We start from the raw sequence: 10,831 nt of genomic DNA, 5'->3' as shown, positions 1-10,831 counted from the left end.
ATCTTCAAATATCTTCCTTGTGAGGAATCACTCAGAATTATATAAATTAATCCCAGGAACCGCCATATCTCCTGATGCCTCTCAAAACCACAAAAATAACTTATTTTCATTTTAAATATAAAAGAGCTTATGGGCAGTAACGATAATACCATTTCACAGTAAAGTTTGAAACAACATAAAACATATAATATCCTAAACCGGTCAGATCGAATGTGATCTGAAATAAAGGACCCCCAAAAATAAACAAACTACATCGACATCTACTAGACTTAATCTAGTTTAAACCACTGTACATTTGTGCCACAGATCTTAGGAGACAGCGACAGAATACAACCATTATTTATACAAATAAACAAACAAAATAATCCGACTAGGCATTGAGATTCCACATACAAAGTCTTTAGAAAAAGGAGAAACTCTTCTGTATATCAGCAGAAAGAAACAAGGACAAAAACAATCCACTCAAGCCAAAAAAAAACCAACCCAAATTAACAACTACGAAACAACCAAATCAGAGGTGGAGCGCCAGCAATTTTGGCCTGCACGATGGATGGCAGGAGGCAGGTCAGGTGCAGAGCGCCAATCTCCGGCAACGCATCGATCCGATGGAGCCAAAAAGAGCAAAGCACTGCCGGTTACGCCATTCTCCCTGTCGTGCAGTTTTTAATAATGTCATATCATCCAAAGATATTGAAATGAATAAATGAAACAAGTATCCTTAATACAAATTTTAAATCGACGAACTTAAATATTATATCCAAGCGACCATTAGAAATTGGTTAAATACGTGGAAATAAACAAATTATTTTTAGTGAAGGTTTAAATCTAATTGTACTATGTACGTAACTATGTCTATCAAGTTTTATGGCCGTAAAAATTAACTCATCTCTCATCATAAATACTAGTACGCCACATTACAAAAATTTTTTTCTGTATAACACGTCGTTTAACGAGACCAAAACGTTATTGAAATCTTCAGTGAGACCGGTCTTGCACGAGAGACGGCAAGCAAGAGGCAAGCGAGCGGGAATGAGATTCCAACTCAACCGTGCCGTGGCCGTGTGTTGGTTACATCTGTGAATGCAGATGGATGCATGTGCCCATGACGCACGACTCGCCTCCCCATGCAGATGCAGCTAGCTTACGGTGACTGCATCGGCGCCATAAAACTTTACTTCTGCGTGCTCCATCAGATATGATATGTCGCAGCCGAGATCTCTCTCTGTTAATTTTAGAAGTAATAATATGTTTTGTTTTCTCGGGTTTTTTTTTGTGTTGGACGGTGAGGTAAAAATTAACGGCTATTGAGGCTGAATCATGCTCATCATCCTGTGCTCATTGGCTAATAATGAACTTGTCATCATCTTGCAGGTGGTGAATCTCTAGGCGTTTGCCTACCGACAGAGTTATCGTTTCTGCCAATGAGATAGGTTATGTCTTATCTTAATTGTTCACGTAATAGAGACCGTTTTATATACATATACGGAGTATATATTAGTTAAATCATTTTGACCGAAATATTAGTACAATCATTGCCAGCGCTGGAGAAGTTCAATGAGAAAATTCCCCTGGGGGACGGAGCGAAGATGTACTGACCAAAGATGCAGTGCAAGCAGTCACCAAATTCTAAAAGTTAGACGATTAACCGCCCATCTTTTCGCTTTTACTTATACTTATAAGCAAAAATTTGAATTTTTAGCCTTAAATTTCGAGTTGATTTTAGGTTTTTTTTTCACTGAGATTTATTTTCCAACACTGTATATAAAAGTTTTATTTACAAATTATTTTTATTTGCAACCATGCCATTTGGCTTTTTTAATAACCCCTTAATTTGCCCAGTGTACATATGTTTTGACATCTACCTGTGAGAACATTTCGATTCTCTGTCACAAGTTGCCTCACTGTAACAAACATTCAGTTAGGCAAGTTTAACCAGATTAGTCATCTATTTGATTTTGTGACAAGATTTCTTCTTTGCGCTGTATCACAAGATTGTCTCTTGCTAGTTAAAATCTGGTTCTAGTTAGCCTGCTAGCCAAACTTTTGGCAATTAGCTAAAGGAAACTGTGACTAGTACTTTAAACATGCCAACCAAACAAGTCATTCATGCACTAGCTACACTAATACGCGCCGGTTTCAATAGAACCAACACCTATATATGGGCCTTTCATTGACTAAATATAATAAAATATTGAGTAAATTACGTTGGTGGTATACAAACTTGTTAGGTAGGTGCAATTTAGTACATAAATTACTAAAATGCTTATTATGATACATGAACTTGCTTAGTGCATGCGAACCAAGTCCAAAAACAATATATTATGGCAAATCATGCTAAGTTAAAGTTGATTAGGATGTCACATGGACATAAGGAACCATGAGGAATGTCATATGTGCAAATATCCTTTATGTATGCTTTATATTTATTTTACTTTCCATTGTTTTCTATCTATTTTATACTCCCAATTATGTCTTATATATCATTTATTTGTACATAAGATTACTTGCTCTATGTTTGATTGAGCATGTGCATATATATATGCCATTATCTTGACATGTAAGTCCACCTGTAAACCTAACCATATTGTAACTATGAGCCCACCTGTAAACCTAATCATATTGTAACTTAGTGAAATTAGACATAGTATGTTTTTTGGCTTTGGTTTGCACGCACTAGACAAGTTTGGGCATGAAACGGATGATTTACATATTTATATACTAAATTGCACCCACCTCACAAGTTCATACATTAGTAGCGCAATTTACTCTAAAAAATTGGTACCTATAGAAATTGAGCCAGATGGTGGTGGTCGTGGGTCTAACCCTACCATTATTAATGCTCCCAATCCAATTCCTATTATTCTAGCCTAGCCGGCCAATGCCCCCTCCCCTCTAGCTCGTCATTGCAATCGACCCTCCCATCCTGCTCACCAACCGACCGGTCTAGTACTCCCTAGGTAGCTGAATACCACGCCCAACCCTTCCCTCCCATGGTGGACGTTCTAGATGGCTTGACCTCGCCGCACTAGATCTACTGCTCCCTAGGCAGCTTCCCACCATGCCCAGCCCTCCCCTCCCCTCCCACGAGGGACCAGTCACGCCAACCGCTCGCCTAGGACCCTAGGTACCATCTTCTTTTATTCTCTCATGATATATTACACATATGGGAGGGGATGGAGTAGGTGTAATCCAACTTGACCTATGTGGATCTAGAATGTCAACATGATGTAGATTTTGGTGGTGTGGGACTGGGGGAGAGACAAATTCAGCTGACTGGTTATGGATCCAACAGCAGGGCAATTTGTGGCAGCTGCAAAGGAGCTAGCTGCGTGCCTGTGCATGGGGAGGGTTGGGAGGAGGTTGTGTCAGGCCATCGGGTTCTAGTGTCAACGCATACTCCTTTGTCATGTGCATGCTCAATATGTTCGCCGATGAGTACCCCTACAACGATTCTTGTTTGATTTTGTGCAATGAGGTTTTGATTCCAGCCGATCGAGTCAAAACAAATTATTTGGCTTCGTTTATCCCCATTGGTGTCGGTTGAATTATAGAACCGGCACCAAAGATCACTGCTACTTCCTGCTGAGTATCGGTTAGGAAACTGGCTCCTATGATGTTTCCATAGTAGTAATATAACAAGAAATTAACACCCAAATAAGAAAGTTAACAAGAACGAGCAAATGCTCCCTTTTACATAAAACAATATATTAATAATGTGGGACTATTCGTTAATTTATATTGTGCTAAAATAATAGTGATTCTATGGGATGCCGGACCCAGCAAGCTTGTACCCACAACCACGGATTATGTGGCGTGGTGGCCACCAAGGAGGGTGGGTCTGAAGCTATGAAAATATGTGACTCGGTAGTCCTGAAGTAGGGTGGGCCCATGATTACTGAGCTATGTGACATGGTGGCCCCTAAGTAGGCAAGTCTGTGGCCCTTGATTAGGTTCCTCGAATAGGTTAGGGCCTATCGCATTATGTAGAGTAAGTGTGGACTTGAACCCTCCATTCAACAATTTTGTCGGAGCAAGGCTATTATCGAACGGGAGTGTCACATCTAGGTAAATTCTTTTGTGTTATTTTAGTTAGATCGAGTGATTACAACCTTATTGCAAACTTAAAACCCAATGCCAAATCCCAAGTTCCTGATGAACCTACCTGCCAACTACAACACACTAATAGTCATGTTTGTCTGCTAAGAAACACCTATGAACTCCAAAGCTAGGTATTGAAACCCCCAACCCCAACTATTAAAATTGTATCATTTACCATCTTCTGTCCAAACATGAGTGCTATCAACATGATCCCAACAGTGGCAATCCAACCATCAAACAAATTAAAAATAGTAGTCAGCCCCATGAGTTAGGAACATACCCCTTCTTCAATTCCGCCTACTCATCTCTATCTCCACCACCATCATAGGTGCACTGGACAATTGTGGCTCCACGCATACTCCCTTCTTTTCCTTATTCTCTTCGGTTCGCGTTCGCCTCGCTTCCATCTCTGCCCCTCGTCGCGTATGTCACTGCCCATCCAGATTCACCTCTGTCGCCGCCCATCCAGATTCACCTCTTTCGCCACCCACCCATCTTTGTCTCTACCGTTGGCCCACCTCACATCCCTTACCACCCCCACCTCCTACTCTCTGCTAGGGTCGCCTCCCCTTCCCCCTCTTTTGGTACCCGTTCTCCGCCGAATCTAGTGGTGTGGACCACCAAATCTATCCGCCACAAGCTTGGGGCATCTAGATTCCGGTGCCACGACCCCGGCCTTTGACAATGACAACTAACTCTCGACAATGACCGTGGCCTCTACAAGCTCTGACGCCACATATAAATGGTGATGTCCTCTTGTTCAGGCGATTAGTTTGCGGTAGATAGCGGAGGGCTGTCACGCCTAGAAATTCCTCACACGAATTTCTGAACTTAATTGTGCATTAAAATTCCTGTCCAGGACCAGCCATGGTACAAAAAAGACAATGTTGATTACATAACCATCGTTCTTAGAAACAACTGAAAATAACACTTATTCTAACGAAAATGCAGCGGAAAGAAAGGTAGACTGGCTCCAGCGGATACGGCTCTAGTCCACAGGCAAAGCTTCGACGGCAGACCAGCTCACTCCTAAGAGTCACCTCCATCGGACTCAACTTCTAGCTCTGGAGGGGGAAATTGAGCAAGGCTGAGTACAAACCACCGTACTCAACAAGTAACACGGAAAAGAGGGTAATACATGATGCATAAGGATCATCAAGGACAGGCTTAGGGTTAGTTGCAATAAAGCACACTTAAATAAATAACAGAGAATAAACCGAATAAAGGTAATTAAATACATTAAAGGATAAGTAAATAACAGTTGTAAAATACCACAACACTGTCCAACGTTACACCACGTTGCAACAGGCCCAACCACTACTCAACGTTACACCACATTGCAGTAGTCCCAAGTGAAAACCAGTTTACCCAAGTTATTAAAGGTTCACTAATCACAGTGAAGCTGGGAGTTCGCCCTTAACCGTGGGCACGGCTATTCGAATAGGTTATACTCTGATCAGAGGTGTACTACTGTACCCACAAGACACGACTCCACTACACTTGAACGTGCGCCGACATACCAGCATGGCATACCGGAAAGGAGACTGTGAAAGGACCCGTCACATAACCCTCCCTATTTAATCGCACCGCGCTTCAGGTTTCACCCCCTCCTTTCCACTAAGTCGGGCAGTCCCCTCTTGTGCCTTGGTAGATCCGGAAGCAGCAGAGGCTTTCGTTACACCACGATTGCCCGTCCATACTCCATCACGCCTACCCTTGCCTTGGTATGTCAAATAGTTCGAAGCTATGCTTCAAATCCCACCTTACCCATTTCGGCATGTGGTTAGCACTAAATTACTTCCAGGGTTTTCCGTGAACCGGTCCTTAATTGCCATGGGTGCGACTCTCAAAACCATGCACCCACAGCCCACCATTAGCAATATTTTAGTTGACATTAGCCCGAACCGGGTAATGAATCATTATTACAGCTATTCAGAACTAAGCATGATTAAATGTGATCCCATGAGCTACTTGTTCTAAGCACGGCTAAGCATTAACCTAGGCCTAACTCTAATCAAGTTACCCTTGGTCTAGCATGAATAAAGTTGGATAATCAACGGCATAATAATAAGGATTACCCGAAAAATAAATACAGTAAATACTTTAATTAAAACAATGCATATTTGAATAAATAAAGCGGGAAATTTGCAATAATGGGTTCAATATGATCAAAGATGAGTGCCACTTGCCTTGCTCTAGCCCCTGGAGTACTTCGGCGATGATCTCGAAGTAAACCGGCTCTTCGGTGGGGCCCGAATCTAAGCGACAAAGCACAAAAATAAATAAAACAGGCACCAACTCTACTGCAACAGTAAAAGAAAGTATTGTTAATGGATTCTTGACAATTTTATGAATTTAATGAAATTTGAATGGTCCTAAACGGAGACTAGATGAATTAGTTATGAATTTTAGAAGTTTTCTGGGTTTTTAACTAAACAGGAAAGTCCTAAATCAATTATTGCGTAATTAATGGGGCTGCTGACGTCAGCGAGGAGAGAGGAGGCGCTGACGGCTGACAGGTGGGGTCCACTTATCAGTGAGGGAGAGAGGGGAGGAGGGGCTGACAGCTGGGCCCGGGAGGAGAGAGGGAGGGGACCGGCTGACGCGCGGGACCCGTTGGGAGGAGAGAGGGGTGAGAGGGGCGGCCGACGGCTGACGAGCGGGACCCACTCGTCAGCGGCCCAAAGCAGAGGAGGAGGGGGAGGCGGCCTCGGCCGGGAGGGGAAGACGGCGCCGACGGCGAGTGAGCGGTGATGGCGAGGACCGACGACGCGAGGGCGACGGCATCGGCCGGCAACCGGAGGGCAATGACGGCGACGGCGGCGGCCGGCGCAAGGCGATGGGCGGCGGCGCACGGTGTCGGGGCGATGGCGACGGCGCACGGGAGGTGGAGGCGGGCACCGGCAGCGGCGGCACCGCGAGCGTCGACAACGGCGGCACATCGACCCCGTGGCGACGGCGACGGTGGTGGCGAGTCGGCGAGGACCGGGAACGTGTGATGGCGCAGCTCCGCGGTGGCGAATGGCGACGACGCGAGGAAACGGACGTGGCGGCGAGATGGGCAGGTGCGGCGGCGAAGGGGACGGAGAGGCGACGAAGGGCGTGGGGTGCCCACCGGTGGCGATGAAGGCCGGAGGAGGGTTGGCAACGTCGAGGCAGAGGCGACGGCGCGGCTGGACGGCGACGATGGGCGACAGAGGGCGAGATCGCACGTCGGTGGCGAACGGCAGGGCACGGCGGTGGCTCGGTGGCGGAGGGGAAAACAGCGGCAGCGCGGCGGCGAGGAGGGGATTTTGTAGGGGGGTGGCGCGGCTAGGGCGGCGAGGTAGTTGGAGACCGAGTCGGCCACGCGGCGGACTTCGCGGCGGCCGTTGCGGCGGCGGTGCGGCATCCGGAGGAGTCGGGGCGGAGGCGGACTCGGCCGGTGACCAGGCTCGGTCGCTGACAGGCCCGCCTGTCAGCGGCGCAAGGGAGGAGAGAGGTGGTGGCGGACTTCGCGGGCGCGGACGCGGCGCGCTGGGCCAAGGCAGCGGCTCAGGAAGGAGAGAGGAGGGCGCGGGCGTGGAGGGGCCGGCTTGGCTGGGCCGGCTGAGCGGGAGAAGGCCGGCTCGGCTGGGCCGGCCCGGAAAGGAAGAGGGGAAAAAGAAAAAGAGAGAGGTGGAAAATTGGACTTTGGCCCAATTTAATAAGGAAGGGAAAAAGAAAGGAAAAAGGAGAGAAAAAAGAAAAGCCCCACTTTTGCCGAGTTTTAAATTAATTTGCTTGGCCAAATTTTATACTTCTTCAATTTGAGTTTAAATCCAGTTAATCGATTTGCGAACCTCGATTTAATTAAATTAATTTCTTTTAGAAGAATTTTTTCTGAGTTAATTAAGGTAATTATTATTTACGAATTTTTTTACAAATTTAGACTTCGGACAAAACTCCGGGTGTGATAAGGGTGCATGGGATGGTGGAGGTTCACAACACCATCCTAGCGAATGGTGAACCTGTTCTCCCCGGCTAGCAGTGATGGTGCTGGGTGACAATGACTTCCGGCAAACTCTTTATCTTCTCATGTGAGTCAATATGAATGTGTCAAAAACTTCCATAAGATTTGGGGATTTCTTTTAGATGAGTCGGTGTTGATTGTCTAATGTAATACTCTATCCTAGAATATAAATATTTCTGGGTTGTTTAGCCATAGAAAAAAAGTGGCATACCCCTTAATAATAAGAAACGTATGGGGATTAATAAATAAGAAACGTATGGGGATAGAAAGATAGGCAGGCTGAAATAACAAGAATCTTGAAATTGAGATGATTGATGAAACAATAGTATCATAAATAGTACCAAAAATGCTTATATTTTTTATAAGATTTAAATCTTAGAAATGTTTATATTTTTTTTAACAGTGGGAGTATTAACTTGTGGATGAATAATCATATTGTTTATATTGGATTTTTGTAGTTCAAAATCATGGTAACCAACATAATCAAATGGACTATAATAATCGGGCGGAACGTTTCGAGCCGGCTCAATATAACTTTAATTGCAGTAATCCATATCGATGGCGGTTATAAAACCAGCATCAATATATACGGATGCACCATTGGTGCCAGACGAAAAACTGGTACGGATCGATCGGCTATATATTTCCAATCATCAGCACGTATGGGCTTATGTATAGTAGTGTCAGCTAGTAAAGACATGACCAGATCGCACCATGCAGCCATATTCCATGCCGCAAGTCCACGCATTCGTGGTCAGGATGCATGTGAGCTCCAATTATCTAGCTAGCCAAGATGAACCTCAGGACGCGTTTGGTTACTAAAATATTTTTTTAGAAACATCATATCGAATCATTAAACATCTAAATAGAGTATTAAACATAGATAAAAAACTAATCGCAGAGTATTAAATATTTTTTTTCAGAAACATTATATCGAATCTTTTGAGCCTACTTAGTGCATGATTGGTCATAAGTGCTAATAACAAATTAATTAGGCTCAAAAGATTTGTCTCGTGGTTTTCAGTCGAGCTATAGAATTCATTTTTTTCGCTCGTGTCCGAAAACCCCTTCAAACATCCAATCAAACATCTGAACTGACACCTAAATTTTTTTTTCGCGAACTAAACAGGGCCTTAGTTTAAAATGGCACATGCTTGCAAGTCAGAAACAACATCGTCTTAATTTTAGGTTTTAGGTAAATTGTTAACAGTGTTATATTTCCTCAAAGCTACCGCTGCCTCCGTTTTATAACGCTCTATAACATTTGCTATATTTATATGAATATTAATAAATCTAGACGTATATACAAATAATATATATTGCTCAAGAAATAAATATTGACATAGCCAAAACGTCTTATGATGGACCTTATCTTATAATGTGCATTAATTCTAGGCAAAATATAGAGCACAATGCATGGCAGGCAGCAGCGTGCGTGGCTGGCTAAAACCACAATACATGTGGCTGTGAGCAGAGAAAGAGTCCCGGTCCAGAGGTGCATGTGGTGTGTGACAGCAGCCTGATGCGTTGATGTCAAGCTTCTGTAGTAGTAGTGATACAACTACCGATCTATGAATTAAAAACATGCAAGGCTTTTTGCAAGAGGGTACGGCTCGTGTTGGCGTGCTGCGCGGCGCCATCGCCGTCGTCCAGTCTGCGTGCGTTCTCAAGTGGCCGTACGTGTAGCTAAAATCCAACGGCTGGCTGTGTATGAATAAACTCTCTGAAAGAAAAGGAACAGCGTACTGTCGGCCAGCGACAGCCAGCCCTGGATGAAGCTTAAGCTTGCTCGTGGTGGATGGAAGTGTTGGGTACCTTTCTTGGGGCCTATCACCACGTGAAGTGCAAGAGAAGGCTTTTTGTCTTGGGATCAAGCAGGGATTAGTTACTTGTAAGGTGACGTGTATACGAAGGGCTACACCCTCGTATGCCACGTGGACGAAACCATTTCAAAAAACACACTTTATACGATACATGCTACTTAAAAATGAGACCCACAACATTTTTTATCTTTTTATTCCACCCTTCTCTCTTCACCTTTCCCCCTCTCTCTCAACTTTCCCTTCTCTCTCTCACCGTTCACCGAGCGGGTGCCAGGCGCCGGTCGGCGGATGGTGTCGGCATGGAGCGGCCGAGGCAGAGCGGCCATCCACTAGATCTTCACCTAGGGTCGGCGGACGGCGGACAGCACGGAGCAGCCGAGGCGGACAAAGCGGCCACGGGCGACGATGACAGCGCCGGCTAGGGGTCCTCATAGATCCAACGGAGATGATGAAGATCCGGCGGTCGGGCAGCCGACGATGCTGGGATTAGAGGCCGCAGGCGACGACGACGGCGCTGCCGTTGGGCGGGGCTCGGCCGGCGTCGCACCTCCCTCCACCGACGATACCGTCCTCTTCCTCCTTCGCCGACGACGGGCCTCCCTCCGCCGGCGACCCCTCTTTCCACTTCGTTCATAGTGTGTCGCCAGCTCGTGCCTTTGCCGAGCCCAAGGTGAAGAGCCACGCATCTTCGTGAAGAACCGATGTCCTTCGTGAGGCGATAAAAGTGTGGGCCCATATGCACAGTAGCCGACGTGGTGGGCTAGGGCTCCTCGTCACATCGGCGTAATGTGAATGCCCTTACAGCTCCAATCGTGTCTCATGTAATATATTCTCACTGTATTTTACGTATTTTAGTACATGGCACTGTTAAAAAATTTTGCATATTTAACCATCCGTTTTATTTTGAAAAAACTTATTT

This window comes from Oryza brachyantha, chromosome 3 (genome assembly GCF_000231095.2).
Source record: "Oryza brachyantha chromosome 3, ObraRS2, whole genome shotgun sequence".
In the NCBI taxonomy this organism is placed as follows: domain Eukaryota; kingdom Viridiplantae; phylum Streptophyta; class Magnoliopsida; order Poales; family Poaceae; genus Oryza; species Oryza brachyantha.
The sequence above is the reverse complement of the archived record's forward strand: the minus strand, read 5'-3'. Positions refer to the sequence as shown.